At 36.6% G+C, this 14397-nt stretch overlaps 1 protein-coding gene across 27 annotated transcripts in view; it reads right to left on the reverse strand.

Moving 5' to 3' along the window:
* The window catches only part of nrxn1a (neurexin 1a), a 1096290-nt gene that overhangs the window by 251647 nt on the left and 830246 nt on the right, over window positions 1-14397 (reverse strand). The gene's annotated exons all lie outside the window — the stretch shown is intronic.

Consider the following 14397-nt stretch of genomic DNA (forward strand, 5'->3'; position numbering starts at 1 on the left):
TAATGCAGCAGAGCATCCATATTCATTTGACCTTAGTTTCAACTAGACTAATGTCAGAGTGCTGTACTGTGTATATTTAAACTACCCATAAACCAACGCAAACGTGTTGTACTGTGCCAGCTTCTATCTGTTATGGTTATAAAGTAATTCTCGAAATGCCTTTACTTTTTGACTTATCTTCATATAGTATAGTTACTACTTTGTAGTCCTAAGTTTGAATCTTCGTCTGAGCACTGTTTTACATGGAGCTTACCTGTCCTTCCCATGTCTGAGTGGGTTTTTCTGTAAGTTTGCCTCTCAGTTCCAAATACATGTATACTGATGACTCTTTATTGACTCTGTATGAATGTGTGAGCATCCTATTCTAGACTGGTGTCCTGTCCAGTGTTGGCTCCTACCTCCGCATGACCTTCAAATGGATGCATGGGTTACAAATGAATGGATGGATGAGTATGTCATTACCAAAATGTGGACACATGGAAATTTGGAGGAAGGTTCAAAGAGCAGTCCATCTCTTTGTTTTGTCCTATTTTAGCCGACAAAGACATGTGTGGTCGGTCCTAAGTGATGCTAATCCTCTGCTAAAGCTTAGCATACAGAACAAGCATGAATCTCCTTACATCTGCCTGTATGTTCCAGATTGTCTTGATGACTCACCATTCCTCTTTGATATAGTCTGTGTTATGAATCATCCTTTGCTTATAAGTGTTAGGAATCCTGGGAAATGGAGAGTACTCTGAAGGTTTGCAAAAGAGTTGAGATCTTTTAGATGAAAGCATAGTGAGGGATGAGGCAAAATCCTAGGCGAGGTTACAGGCACAAGGGTAGATAAAAAAGAGAACAAGCAACAAATCAAGACAAAAATAAGAGTTAAATTTCAGAGAACAAAAGAACCTAATAATAAAGTCTTCCTGGTAGCATCTATTTACTATCATCTACACAAGAAGGAATAGTTGATTGTGAAAAAGTATTCTTCCATCCAGCCAGACAGTACAGGTGGATTCATTGTCATCATTTCAAATAATGAAGACAAGACATTCATGAAGACATTGTTGCCAACAACAAGCCACAAACAACCATTGGAAACCACAAGTGAAAAAAATGATGTTATGATAATATGAACAAAATACAAGTAAGTCCTCAACAACAAAAAATCATCATGACAATAAGCTGAGAATAGCACACCAAGGGTAAACGTCCATTTTAGTCCAGTATAGGTAAGAAATAAGCTTAAGTAATGGATGGACTGAAAGCATTCTAATGAAGTAACCCCCCTTAACTCCTACTAATCTATTTACACGTGGCACAGTGTGTCTTATTACCATAATAAATAATATAACAAATTGGGTGGCATGGTGGTCACTGATTAACTCTTTAGAATCAGAACACCAAGGGGTGTGGGTTTGCTTCCCTGCACTGTCTTTATACAGGTATTTTAGTTTTCTTTCATGTTCTGAAGATGTGACATGGAGGAGTATGGGAGTGTGTGTGTGTCTGCTGGTGTGCCCAGAAATGGATTGGCATCTTGCCCAAGGCTTAATCCTGCATTGTAGTTGGGACAAGAAACAATTCCCTGTGACCATAAAATGGGAGAAGCAGGTTCAGAAAAGGATGAACGTGCTACAAATACAGAAGCCTGGACACATTATATGCCATCTGCGTTACTTAACACCTAACACACCCAAATAATATAAGTCATACAAATCTTAAGAAAACAAAATAAGTGTCTGGTTTACTTAAAATTATATTCTGAAGGAATTTTCACATTGCAGCCATTTATACTACGTGTAGCAAAAAGGTAAAATACCAAAACAATGAATCACCAGATATCAAACTTATATTTACAAAGTCATCGAGATTCATCATAAAATTGCTTTACTATTTCTTTCCACTTCTCTCAGTTCCTTCCGAAGCTAAACAGATTACTGATGTTTGCATACCCTTGACCCTGACACAAGGACAAGAATGCCATCATTTTTTTATGAAGTCAATGATGATTTTATTGACCAATTTCCTCCAACAGTCAAGGTGCCTTGACAAACAAAGCTGCCAGGTAAACTATAACTCTTGCCCTTCCAGGGCTGTCCTAGAGATAAACCATAATCTCCTAGGTTACCCTAATCATCTCTCACAGGGTTTATCGGATTACCCTCATCTCTGACATTAGCACCAGACTAACGGAAAGCACAAATGAAATGCAGGATGAGATTAGTCATTTCTACCGCTTTAGAATCTGTACGCTCTTATTATGCCTACAATCTTTACAGCAACAAATAATGCACAGTGGCAGGTCCCTGCATAAACATCTCTGCCAGAATGAAAAGCGAACTTAATCCATGAAGCCCATTTTGATTAATAGTTATGTATTAATAGACTTCCTCTCCTCACCTCCATGTAGTACTTTTACAACTGGTTTTATAACTTTGCCACTCAGCCCTCAAGGTGCTTGGACCATGACTTAAAGTCCCAGGAGGGTTGTGACACTCATGAAAACAGTACAGCAGGTTTGTCAAATTTATCAGCATCAGTCTGGGGACTGACAGACTGACTAGATTGAGGAAGCTGAAGGTTTTTGCTGGCTTTATGCACTCTAACTACAAGCCCGACTCACATGCTTTAAATCAATGTTGAATGTCGAACAGAGGCCTGTAAGTGAACTTATTGATATTGTATGGCAGACATTTCACTGGGAAGCACTTTAAATAAAACATGAAAGGTGGCAATACATGTTAAGCACTGAGTCAAAATAGCAGTGATTGTCTCTTTTTTATTAGAAATAATTATATATAAAAGAGTTTATATTTTTTATTAATCAAATCAGATGAATCCAGTTCAGAGTAATAGGGGCTGAAGTCTGTCACTGGGAAGGAAACCAACCCCTGGACAAGATGCCAGTACATTTTAGGGTCCAAACACTGACCTCTCAATGGGCCAAGTTTAGAGTTGCCAATTTACCTAATAAGCATGTCTTTAGACATTAACACACAAAAAATAAAAGAAAACCCAAGTAAACATGGGGAAAAAACATCACATGGCAGTGACTGGGCCAGATTAGAGCCTAAAATGTTGCATGTGTGTGGCCTGAGTGCTATTAAACAAAATGGAGTTTTGTATTTTCATACATTTTTTTTATCATAGTGCCAAAGGCTGGTGACATGTTGCATACAGGTAAGACATACAAATAAGAATTTCACTATAATTTATACATGTGACAGTACTACTTACTTGATGTAGTACCATCACTCAGTGAACAGGCGGTTACAGATGTCCAAGAAACAAAATATTAAAGTAAACACTGCGTAAAAATGTTTTTGAATATTTAGAGTAATGTGTTATGCCTAGTCTTTTTGTTGTGCTGAAACAAATGGTTGATTTACATTAACTAGTTCCATCAATCTATTTCTAAAACAAACTCTTTAGTAAAATTCTAGAGTATTTTGACTGAAGCCTGTAAAAAAGTAACTGCATTTGAAAATAAGCATAACAAGCATGACACTGGTAAAAATTTCCAGTTGGTGTTATAGTTAACTAGACCAACAAGATAATGGCACGCAATCACATTATATTAATTTATTAATTAATGTAAGGAAAGCATGCAAGAAGTGCAAATACATACCTAAGAAATAACTACCATCCTGGGCTTTAAGGACCCCCATAAAAATGTGCCAGGAATCCTAATTTTCAGCAAGAGCAGCTTTTTCTGCTGCTGTCCTGCTATCATGTGACGTGACAATGAGGACAGTATAGCTAGTAGTAACATATCACTCAGTTTACATAGCTTTTTTGCCTGATGGCCAATATCTAGCTAACTACTGGCATGCTAGTCCTCTAAAAGAATTGTTTAAAATGCATTATAATGTTTTTACTCTTCTAGATAAAATCATATAAGGTTGCATTTGATTTAATATATTTTAAGGAGGCGGCCTCTGCCCAATCTTGCCAGAAGGTGACTGTAGCTTCCTGAGGGTTAGGAGCATTTGTTTCATTTTTCATTTTGTTAGGTTTAATTACTCAATATTCTTCTCCAGAACATTGTCAATCTGAGCTGGGCTGAATGTTCACATCCAGGAATCGCGAGATCTGCATCCAGTGTATTGCAGCCTTCTCTGAATATATCTCTATTATAAAAGAAAATCTTGGGACAAGACTTTCTTGGAGATAATTTCTAGTCCCACGAGAGATAATTTCAGGTCCCAAGACTTTTTGCCAAAAGATTTTGACAAGTCCCACCCTCCTCTCAAACATTTACAACCACACCCACGGTCCAATCTACTAAAGATATACTAAAATTGAAAAGTCTCAAAAAACTGATAGTAAAGATCGCATTAGCGCTAACAAACGGAAATTATTGCTTGGTGAAATAATGGAACAGTGAAAAGAGATTGAATATATGGACATAGGTGATATGACAGAAGTATGTAGTTATTGTTCGGCTTTAAACTTTGAGACTTGTACAGTAGATCGTCTAATTCATGTTGCCATTAGGGAAAAGTAGTGTTTCTTCCCAATGAAGAGGCGTATCCACAAGAATTAAAAGATTTGTTGTTTGGTGAAAGTGAAATCCACATACACGAGCAGCAGAGACGTGAAGTGGCTGTCGTGTAGTACAGGCTGAGGGGTTGGCGAGTGAAGCGAACAGGGGGCTAACACAGTACAACACCCTAGTACTAATGAGCGATAGATCAATTCTAGCAGTTCTAAACCAAACCTTTATATTACATAGTGCCTTTCTACAGTCAGCACCAAACCCAATACAGATTTAAAGTACATAATATATGGCCAATAGTATGTGTACACTGCTCCAAATTACTGAGTTCAGGTATTTGAGCTGCAACCATTGCTAACAGATGCATAAATTCAAGCGCATAGTCGTTCAATTTCCATTTACAAACATTAGCAGTAGAAAGGGTCATACTGAAAAGCTCAGTGACATTAAACATGGCACTGTCATACTGTAGCATGAACCTTTTGCCACAGGTTAGGTCATAAAATGTCTGCTCTGCTAGATCTGCCCTGGTCAGCTGTAAGTACTATTATTGTGAAGTGGAAGAATTGACATGCAACAATAGCTCAATAACTAAGTGGTAGACCGCACTAACTTACAGAGTGGTGCCATTGAGTGTTTAAGTGTATAATGTGTAAAAACTGTCAATCCTCTGGTTCTAAATCACTCCTGGAAGCAGCTTCAGTACAAGAACCGTACATAGGGAGCTTCATGAAATGGGTTTCCACTGCTGAGCACCTGTACACAAGCCTAAGATCACTTTGTACAATGTCAAGCGTTGGCTGGAGTGGTTTAAAGCATGCCGTCTTTAGACTCAAAGGCACTGGAAGCATGTTCTCTGCATAAACTAATCACCCTTCACTATCTGGAAGTCTAATAGATCGATCTGGATTTGTCAGATGTCAGGAGAACACTACCTTCTGAACTGCATAATAATGCCTACTGTAAAGTTTGGTGGAAGAGACATAATGGTCTGGGTATGTTTTTTAGGTTTGGGCTGGGGCCTTTGGATCCAGTGAAGGATACTGTTCATGCAACAACAGACAAAGACATTTTAGACAATTGTGCACTTCCTACTTTTTGACAACAGTTTTGGGAGGGCAGTTTTCTATTCTAGCATGGTCCTGTGCACAAAGCCTGGACCACAAAGACACAGAGGAACTTGAGTGGCCCTGTGCAACATCTTTGGGCTGAACTGGAATGTTGACTCTGAATCAGGTCTTCTCATCTACTCTTTTGGCTGAATGGGAACAAATTCCCACAGATATACTCCAAACTCTTGTGGAAAGCCTTCCCAAAAGAATGGAGACTGTTATAGCCACGGAGTGTAGACAACTCCATATTAATGCCTACAGTTTTGGAATGAGATGTCCAACAAGCTTGTATCAGTATGATAGTTAGATGTCCACAGACTTTAGGCCATAAAATACAATTATTCACAGATTTAAGATGCACACAAAATTATTATACAATAACTGCTTAAAATTTTAAACAGTATTCACTTTATGTGTAAGGCATACATGGTATAAACTGTGGAAACAAAACCCTCCTAATTGGATTTTCTGAATTCACCTTTTTTTTTTTACAATAAAGATGCAACAGATAATAAGATGAACATGGTTTACAGCACAACATTTTTCTAGTATTTTTCATTGAAAGAACCATTAAATACATTGCCTTCCAAAATGCACAGTTGCTTGATACCAGACTTAAGAGTGTGATTCTGCTTTGGTTAGGCAGTAGATTAAAATTACAAATGGCTCAGTGATTGCATTTTCTTTTCTGTTTTAATGCCTGATAATGGAATGTCACTCTACGCATAAACGAGTTTGAGGCTTCTTTTTTTTTTTTTGTTTTGTTTTCAGGAGCTTGGCTCACACAATCAAGATAATTACTCTTCTTGTAGTTTGTGCTTTCCTTGTTAGCTGACTCAGGACACCAATGCCAAGGGCATTAACCAAACTGATGTTAGTGGATATCCTAAAGATTTATCACATTTGATTTGCTCAAAATGCCTGGGCGCAGTCAATATGCAGTGCCACCTAAACATGAAAAAAGTATCCATTTTCCCACAGATCACCGTAGTAAAGATGCATGACAAATGGCCATAGAAAGCAAATCAAGAAAAAATAGCATTAGTAGTGACTTTTTATACTTGATTGCTGGCTGTCATCTATATCAATGACCTGGAGTATAAAGAGTTGACGTTTACGTATGTCTGACATTGACTGCAGTCACAACAGAAAGTCAGAAGAGCTGTTCAGTTGTCTTTATCTCTGGTATATCTCTGATAAACAGCTTACACCACATTGTGTAAAATAATACTTGTAGGAATCTAGATGATAAGGTGTCTGGGTTATAAGTTCACACATTGCCTGAGCTGATATTAACTGCCTGCCTCCTGCAGCACTGCAGACCAAAGGATTTGATTTGGCATCCCAATCTCCACTAATAAAACGCTTCCCTGGCCAGGTTTACATCATTTTGACAAGTCAATACATAGATGTAATCTAACCTCTCTTTCATATCTTCCCATCGGGACTTTGTTTATATATGTGACTAAGGTCGTAGTTAAAGTTACGTCTGGCCCGGAGCCCACATCCTTTTTTTAATGGTATAATAAAAATCCATCAATAGATTTTACAGCTATAATTTCTTAAAATCTAACGAAGGGTATGAAGATGCTAAGTATGGATTGTATTATCAGGAGAAATCTGTGAATGATAGCCGAAAACTAAAATTGGAAGAGCTGAATAATCTGCTTCTCATCTGCTGTTTGAACGAGTGGCCTGGCCTCGGAACAAATCTTGTTTATACTGTGCCTGAAGATGGCATCTTTGTTTCTCTTGATCAAGGGCATTACATCCAGTAGGCTTATAGGGTCATTATTGTCAAAGTTTCACTCCTTGAGGGCCACACTGGTTTCCTGATATTTTTACAGATGAACGTATAATGAGTTGCTAACTCAACTGTTTGGTTAAATTTTTTCATAATTGAAATTCCTTTTCATTTAAAAACGCATGGCGGTGTCACAATTAGTTGCTTCAAGACTATGGTACTTACAGTTGTCATTTCCACCAAATGCTATATGGTGGGTTCTTTCTTTATTTCTTGTATTTCTTCCTTTACTTTATTATTTGTATGAAAATGTGCTATATAAATAAATGTTGTTGTTGTTTCTTTATGAAAAAACTATTTTGATGTCTTTTAATGAACTGCTTGCTTAACTAGACAACTTGTTTCCGTTTTTGTACATAATAGCAATTCCAGAAATGTGTTTTGCTTGTATTAATAATTTCAGGAAGATGGCATCTAACAGTTCCAATTCTCTCCCTAAATATGTATGTTCAGATTTACAACTACTTAACTAATCATAATGAAAAAGATGTAGATAGCTCATGGCACACAAAGCCAACTGCAAATAATACCATATTTTTTATTACTCAGTCTCTTAAATAATTTACATCAGACATTGGCTATATTACAAAAGATAAAAACGTTAAACAAAACAGCTCCTTTAGCAAGAGTATGAAAGAGATAAAATAACAAATCCTTGTATGAGAATAAAGCTTTAAAGACAGCTTAGTTCAGCAAAGCTTAACTAAGAATATTCTTAGTTAAAAAATATTATTAAAAGTGCAAACTGAGTTCATAAGAAGAATTAAGAAGCCCAGTTAAAAATTCAAAGTCAGAATTAGCCTCTGATTAAAAGCTTGAGAGGAATGAAACCCATCAACCAAAGCTGCACTCCAGGAACACATTCGGACACCCCTATTCTGGACCAAAACAGGATCTTAGAACATAAGCTCTATCCGATTGATTAAATAAGAAAGTCTAAATTATTCTTGTAGAATCTACCTGAAGATGGGATTCGTGATCATGAAATTGATATTGTGGAACACATGAAAGACCAAAAGCAAAATAAAGCCTCTAATGATGTGCCAATTACATAGCATTCTCAAAACAATCTATCCAACTCATGATCATGGGGTGGGGTGCAGCTGATTATTGTATGTATCGGAATTCCACTTTAGATGGGGTACCATTTCATCATAAGAGCCACTCTCACTCTAGGGTTAACTGGAGGGAGAACCCACATTAATACAGGCAGATATACGATATGCACAAACTTCACATAGATAATGACTGGGCATGGCACTTGGACCAAGGACACTGTATCCATGTGGTAACACTGCTGACAGACTCTACCAGCATGTTGGCAGGGATGCCAGTTATATTTCTTTTGAAATGTGGAGGCAAAATAAGGATGAAGAATTAGTTTTTCCATTATTAATAACCTTACAAATAATTCAGTTTTAATATTTAGATTTTCAAAACATACCATTCTCAGTGTATTTTGCTAGCAGCCATACCAACTGTGCTTCAGAACAGATCATATTCCTGAAAGTAAGAATGTTCGGGCCTGGCCAGTACTTGGATGAGAGATTGTTTAAGTAAAAGCTAGGGTTTCCACTGGAAAAGGTGACGCTTACCCTGTGGTCTGTGTGTAGATCCCAATGCCCTAGTGCATGGAGCTGTTCATCAAATAAGATATAAAACTGAGGTTGTGACTCTCTTTGTTCCTTAAAGATCCCTGGGCATCTTTCGACAAGAGTATAATTTTCCCGATGTCCTGGCTCTATTGCCCATCATAGCCTCATCCATTCTAGCACACTAATCACCCCCTTTCTCTAATTGGCTATCTTTCTTATCCCTTCACCACCTAGTAATTGTGTGGTAAGCAGAGTGGCACAATAATGGCTGCTGTCACATCATCCAGGTGGTGCTACACATTGGTGGCGGTGGAAGTGGTTCCCCTTTGTCTATGTAAAGTGCTTTGAGTGTGAGAAAAGCACTATATACTGTACATTTAATTAATTATTATCATTACTATACTTTGAACATAACTAAACAGGGCTTTCTACCTGAAGTTGTTTTAACAAAAGGGAGTGAAGCTCTGTCTTAAAGCTGAGTTTCTCTTCATTTAGCTGACCACCCTTCTGACTATGACATCTCATTACTTTAAATTTACATATCTCATTCAATTTTTGGTCTTTATCATTCTGAGTCCAGGTTTGTTCTTGGCCACTTTTGGATTTACCTGAACAGCACATCCAATGTATGGAGAATGGCTTCTTGTAAAAGATATAATGGCACACTGAAACTCAGAAAGACATTATTGTACTTGTAACTGACAAATTATATCTCCGAGAAGTTGAGGAGAATTTCACACTATAAAAATGTGTATTACTTAATTTTCTATTAGAACAGTCAGATTTTCTGATCCTCTTCGGCAGCAGACTCATGTCACCGAATCTCATTTCTCAGGGCTCTTCTGCATTCACATTATAGCTGAGGAAGAGCTACTGTCAATCCCAGATTATGTGATAAGAATTTTAGATGAGAAATTGGACTGCTGCTTATCCTCAAGAAAGGATTACTATTCACCCAAAATAGTCCATTAAAAAATCAAGTTGTAATACAAGAAAAATAAAAGTAAATAATACAACAGGTAGATAACAGACTCTGTGTAAAAAGGAGCTTAGTGAAAACAATGAAAGCACCTTTTTCTGTAGTGTATATTTTATTTGTATATACTGCACACATACTTAAATATTTCTTCTTAGTTTTTTAATAACCTATTAGACTTAATGTACAGCTTCCATCCATCCATGATTAGAACTCAGATCAAGGGTAACTGGATGCCAGAGCCAGCATTGAGTAGAAGATAGAAAATAACTTTAGATGGGGCAGCGGCCTGTAGTTCTAAATTAATTCACGTTTGGAATGCTGAAGAAAAACTGAAATGAAGAAAACCCCTACAAAAAAACACTAGAAGAACATGCCAATTCCACACCATTCATTACAGAGCTGAGATTTTACACTTGCCACCACTGAGTCACCATCACAGCATACAGTTTGATTTTTAAAACTATTTTAAGGTTGGTTAGAATAAACAATAATTCATCAATTGCAGTATTAGTATTGTCTTTGACACAGCGGTCTTTGAGTACTTCTCCCATGCATGAAGTGTTATGATGCCACATACAATTGTCTTTTTGGATTATTCATGTCATTAACTTTTTATTTAGCAGTATGATTTAAATTTACCCCAGGATGTACACCTTAAGTTATTTACTCCTTGTTCATGTCATGCTATAGAAAGAACAGCAGTTAGTTGGTGGCACTTAACCATCTGAGCTTGGAGGTTGAATATTAGTATGACTGGAAGCAAATACTATATTGCTTTACAAATCAGTTTACGGCATGCTTTTCTCATGTACTGCTAGAGTAAAGACAATCAGAATAAGTGTTGATGCTGTCTTGGTTTAGGTAACATAAACAATAAAGACTGAAAAAGCAAAGTGCTAGTGGACATACATTCAACACTATACATTCAGTGAAGCTTAAATTAGTATTCAATACCAGACAACAAATTTTTATTACTTTTTTATGAGTCTAAAAGACCTTCCTTAGTAGAAGCTGCAGCAGCCAGCTTAATCAAATTGAACATTCATTTTGATTAATGAAAAAATGAGCTGTTAAAAGCACAGAACTTTAAATGAGGATGTCAAAACTGCAGAAATAATAAAAACAAAAGATGGGTTAAGGACAAAGTAGCAGGTGGTGAAATAAATGAATAAGTCTGATCTGGTCAAATGCAAATATTCTCTGATTTGCTGCAGACAAGTTACATGCAAAGAGAAGCTTGGAAAGGGATTATCAAATTAAAAGGTCTAGAAACCTCCTCAGTTGCTTTTGAGGTATTTTGTAAAAGAAGGAAATGATGCAATCTACCCACCCTCTCTATGAGGTGTAGTCTTGGAGCACAGTTACCTAATTCCACTCTAGTATGCCAAGAGATGTTACTGGGGCTGGTTTTGTGCAAACAACCTATACAATGCCTCTTCCTCCTATCATGCTCTTCTTCACCCTTGCTAAATAAAACCATCAAACTGGAACATGGAAACAATTTCCGTACAATCATTGTATTATTTTATTTTATTGTGTCTATAGTTCTGGACTAACACTTATAGAATAATACATTTTATTTTTAATTTTTAGCAGTAGCAGTAGAAGAAGAAGTAATAGTAGTATTAGTTGATGTAGTATCGTATACAGAGTACAATGAAATTTTTAATTGCTGTTTCTTTTATATTTAATGTTGCTGCTGGAACAGATATATAGTGCCTTTGATATCTATCTATCTATCTATCTATCTATCTATCTATCTATCTATCTATCTATCTATCTATCTATCTATCAGAACCACTACTTCCTCATTGTCTCTTAATCAATAATCCTCCTCTCATTTCCTCTCTCATCTCTATCCTATCCAACTCTTATTTATGTTAAACTAGCTGAGTAGAAGACAGAAATACTGCATTTATCCATTTTCCTAAAATCCTTCCTAATGTGTAGGGTAAGTGAACTCAAGACAGTACCAGTAGCAAATGTATGTGTTAGGAATGTTAAAGAAAACTAAATTCCACCAAAACATGTAAACTCTCACTGAAAACGCCCCAGCAAAAAAATAAACCCAGCTCATCCTCAAACCCCTGTGTACGTCCAGATGTCCGTGTGTGTGTCTTCTGATGTCTTCTGGAAGCTGGGCACACAGTGAATGGCCTTGCCACGGCCGCGCATGATAAGAAATAAAGGACACCATTGCTGGGGAGAGTGCTGATTGGGTAGTCGCGGCAGCGCACATAAAATCCATTGTTGGGGAGATGCCTTACATACAATAATCAGCTGCACGCCAGCACAGATTAAAATACTTGCTGGGGAACTAAACAGTACTTGCTGGGGAGACGCCACGGGCACAATTATCAGCTTCACACCACACATTACATCAGTTGCTGGGGACACTCTGCTGATTGCCCACTGTTGTGACAGAAAATTAAAGTCATATTACGGACAACAAAGCCAGTATTACTGTCAGAGAAAATTACAGGCATTTTACGGAAATACAAAACAGTATTACTGCGAGAGAAAATTAAAGACACACAATACGCATATTACAGCCACATACAAGCCAGTATTACTGTAAGAAAAAATATTAAAGACGTATCTACTAGCAACATGCCACCCAAAAAAAGGACACGTCAAGATGGACAAAAGACACAGACAATCAAATTCGATATAAGCAACATCTCCTGGAAGAACGGTCAGCTCAACAAGTAAACCTCAACAAAAGAAAGGCTGAAAGACAAAGAAAAATACGAGCAAATAGATCGATTGAAGAAAAAGAAAATGAGCGTCAGAAAAACACTAAAAGAGAAAGACTCAGAAGAGCAAACCTTAGAAAAAGTTGGCATTTACTTGCTAGAACCAGTATTCAGTTATATGTTGCATTATCAAGAGTTAGACGTTTTCCAGATGTTGTTGTCAAGGTTGTAGAGATTCCTGAACAAGGCAAACTGTTGTCAAACTCAAACAGAATATTTACAAGAAATGTTGTCTATAATGAAATTGTACAGAAAAATTTCATGAGGTAAAAAAATTGAAAATTTTACCTAAATATTTTCTTCAGATATTGTGTCTTACAGATAGTTTTACACTAAGGAAATATTAATTATGCTTACTGTATTGTCATATACGTTTCTATTTTATTTTTATTATTATTTTACTTTAGGCTTTTTGCAAAAATATTTTTGACAAAAAAAAATTAAGACAAGAAACAGAATGAGGTCAACGTCCCTTGCCATTTAATATAGACTGGTCCTACTAATGTTCTAGCGCCCGTTATTGTAACGGGCTTAATGTCTAGTATTTTATATATGCAGTATATATATATTTTTTAATTGACATATGAAATGATTTATGTATGTGTACAATGCATATTTATTTATGCATTTCTTTTTAAACATTCCTTGCTTTCAGCTTAATAAACATAATCTATGATTTTTGTTTTTGCATCAAAGGCAGCTTAGTCCATTTTTAGACTTCATTTAAACTTCCACCAATGTAAATGTGTCAGGATCAGACTGAAATCAACTGCTAAAATACAGCTCCTGGGACACTTGCAACACAAGCCTCTTGACTCATCGGTAAAATTCTGAAATCTGAAAATGACCCCCTTACTCAACTGGGTCAGAAACTCAACAAACTCAACAAAATGCCAAACCCAGTGCCGCTGTTTGGGCCTATGCTATCCTGACAATAACATGGGCTTATAAGTCATTGGGCTGGGCATGAAATGATGAAAAATCTAACTTGGAAGTGAGAGGCAGTAAGAGAGGAAGGAGACACACATGAAGATTGAGATGCATGTGTTGTTTTCCTTTCTAGAATATAAGAGGACAAGGATGGTAAGTTCTGACATCTTTGATGTCATGCTAGGAAAATGGATCAATGACAATAGATATGGGACAATGTCACAAAGAAAGATGTGAAAAAGCAAACTTGCATGCAATAGAAATATCTCTTTAATGTTAAGCCCCTATGTTTGTAAATGGTAATGCTAATTCTCCTTTTTTTCCTGTTTTCGACATATTAATTTATTACATTGGAACACATTATTCACATCAACAATAAAATAAATAAATTGAATATACCTATATTTTAGCTAAGTATACAACCAGTCTACAAATGTTTATCAATGTTTGTGCTATTCATGTTGCAGAAATGAGATTCAAGGACAGATTCTGCTTATTTAAAACAGGACAGTTTTTTTAAATGGCTATTGTTGATCTCTTGAGAGGTGACACTAAGGGGGGGATGTTAAGGGGTCTTTGTTTTTAAGGATTTTATCTCCATTTAGCATTTTGACTTTTGCCAAGTGTTCCTATTTTTCTGGGTCAAAGGATATTTTAAGTATCTCTAGAAATGTCCAGCGAGTGTCACACCAAGACAGGCCATTACTTAAAGACGGCAGAAAAAAGTAGTGTCAT

This window comes from Polypterus senegalus, chromosome 16, assembly GCF_016835505.1.
Source record: "Polypterus senegalus isolate Bchr_013 chromosome 16, ASM1683550v1, whole genome shotgun sequence".
NCBI classification, from domain to species: domain Eukaryota; kingdom Metazoa; phylum Chordata; class Cladistia; order Polypteriformes; family Polypteridae; genus Polypterus; species Polypterus senegalus.